This window comes from Echinops telfairi, unplaced genomic scaffold (assembly GCF_000313985.2).
Source record: "Echinops telfairi isolate 266 unplaced genomic scaffold, ASM31398v2 ScPeMD7_7475;HRSCAF=8513, whole genome shotgun sequence".
Lineage (NCBI taxonomy): Eukaryota > Metazoa > Chordata > Mammalia > Afrosoricida > Tenrecidae > Echinops > Echinops telfairi.
In genome coordinates this window covers 29,979,451-29,982,016 of record NW_022111379.1, presented here as the reverse complement: position 1 = coordinate 29,982,016, position 2,566 = coordinate 29,979,451, and positions in this window count along the sequence as shown.

Sequence of the window (2,566 nt, the reverse complement as noted above, 5' to 3'; positions counted from 1 at the left end):
AGCCGGATTTGTGAGGTAGAATTGGGATCATGATAGTGGGGAAGGAGGAAGCATTAAAGATCTAGAGGAAAGTTATATGTTTCATCGGTGATATACTGCACCCTGACTGGCTCATTTCCTCCCCGTGACCCTTCTGTAAGGGGATGTCCAGTTGCCTACAGATGGGCTTTGGGCCTCTACTCTGAACTCCCCCTCATTCACAATGATATGATTCTTTGTTCTTTGATGCCTGATACCTGATCCCTTCGACACCTTGTGGTCAAACGGGCTGCTGTGCTTCTTCCAGGTGGGCTTCCCAGGATGTATTCTCTAAGGGAGCAAACTGTCGAATCTTTTCTCCCACAGAACCACTGGTGGGCTTGCACCATCAACCTTTAGGTGAGCAGCTGAGCATTTAAACATTGTCACCCTAGTGATCCTTCCAAGTTCCTACCCACCTGTATTTGCCCCTGTATACCAAAAGCCCTATCGTCTCATTTTATCTTAAAGAACCCAGAGTTCCCATGCCAAAGTTTCCCTCCTTGCTTACAGAGTATTGGAAGTTGCTTAAGGCTAGAGGGCCTGCTCACATTCAGGTCTTTGAGATGGGAAGCCAGTACACCTGGGACATGATGCAACTGGGAAAGCCAGGGGAAGTTTCGCAGTGATTGTGATGTTTGAGCTGGATCTGGGAGGATGAGTAGAATTTTTAAACAGTTTTATTGGCACATATTCACATATCACGTTTCAATAGTTCGATCATATTAAAACCTACCATGAGATTTTAATCAGTAGTGGAAAGGCCGGACTGCTGATATACACAAGATATAAAAGTTGCAAACATTATGCTAAACAAAAGAAGCCAGACACAAAAAAAGTGCATACTGTAGGATTCTGTTTAGATAAAAATTTTGGACAGGCAAAGCTAATCTTGAAATGCCAGTAAAAATGCCACTTCAGGGATTGCCAGTGACTGGGGTGGGGTGGTGCAGGGAGGAACTGACAAAAAAGCGCAACTTTTCAAGGTGATGGAAAAGTTCTTTACCTTGATTGTGCTAGTGGTGACTTGGGCATTTACACTTGTAAAAGCTCACTGAAATGAAAACAACCTCATCAAACTCTTAAAATGAGTGCATTCTATTGTATGTAAACCTGACCTTCATAAAATTGACTTAAGAAAAGAACAGCCCACTTCTTTAGTAACAGAAACACTTGTTTCTTGTTCCTGAATTGCCAGGGACTAGAATAGTGGAGAGGGTAGGAAGGGTTGGTTAAAAAACAAGAAGAACAACAATCAAAAACAAAACCCACAAGGACCTGGTTTATACTCCTTCCCTGGAAGGGAGATGTTTTATTCAGTCCTTTAAAGAGGTGCCCTGCCCTCAACAAAGGGTCAAATTCCCAAGGAGATCAAAGACAGAAAAACTTAAAAGGAGAAAAATAAGAGTCAAACATTCATATCCCGTTAGCCAGCCATTCCCTCTCACCTCTAGGCCCTTCAGCTCTTCTGGGGTCTGCGAATAGAAGTAAGCTCCAGCTATAGGTCTCTGGTCCAAGTCCTCTCGTGGCAGGGATCCCTGGGCATGGAGCAATCCTACTAACAGCGGCTTTAACACCTCTGCCAGCACCTCAGACCCCTGGGAAGAAAGAATGGGCCAGAAGCCAGGGTCTGCTCCTTTGGTAAGAGTAGAGCTGGTTACCCAGGAGAAACTTGGGACTATCTGGGCTAAGAGCCATGCACCCCCACATCCCTTCTGCTCTGGGCCAGGAGGCTACTGCAGGCCAAGTTACAAGCATTTCTGCCCGCAGTCAGGCCATTCCAAAGACAGATGCTCAGAGCTATCCACCCCTCCCCTTCTCTATCATTCCCACATCTCACCTCTTAGGTTTCTCGGGTGGAAATACCTCAGTCCTTGGCTTCGTGGGAGAAAGAATTCACTCCGAAGTCTGGTTTGTGATCCAAGTGAGTTTTTATACAGGATAGAAGAAGTTTCAGGTCTGACACAGGCACCCTCAGGGCACATCACACCCACATGTGGAGACCTGAGGCCAGAGGAGCCCTCGCATGGCCAGCCAAGGAGCAGCTCGAGAAAATGGGGGCCGTGGGCTTTAGAGTCTGGCTTTTGCAGGCCCTCTGCTGGGAGGCGTGGTTGACGGTACTAGTTGACCCCATTGGCTGAATTAAACTCACCTGGCCCAGACTGGGGCCCACCCAGGTGTGCCACCCCTTCCTGTCTCGGAGCCTGAATCTGGAGCAGGCCCAGGTCCCTGTTCTGACTACCTAACAAACCCATCACCAAATCCTGTTCATTCTAATTCCAAATGGATTTCAAATGTATGCACTTTGCTGATCCTTCCTGTCGGTGTGCAGAGGCTCCGTTCCCTCAGCTTTGCAAAAGCGCTCTCCCTGCTTTTGTCCTCACAGCCAATCCACTGAGTCCCTGCGTGGCACAGACAGTTAAACACGGGGCTGCTAACTGAAAGATTGGCAGTTCAAACTTACTCAGAGGCACCTTGGAAGAAAGGCTTGGTGCTTGGTTTCGAAAGATCGCAGTCGCTGAAAACTCCCCAGAGCACAGGTCTACTC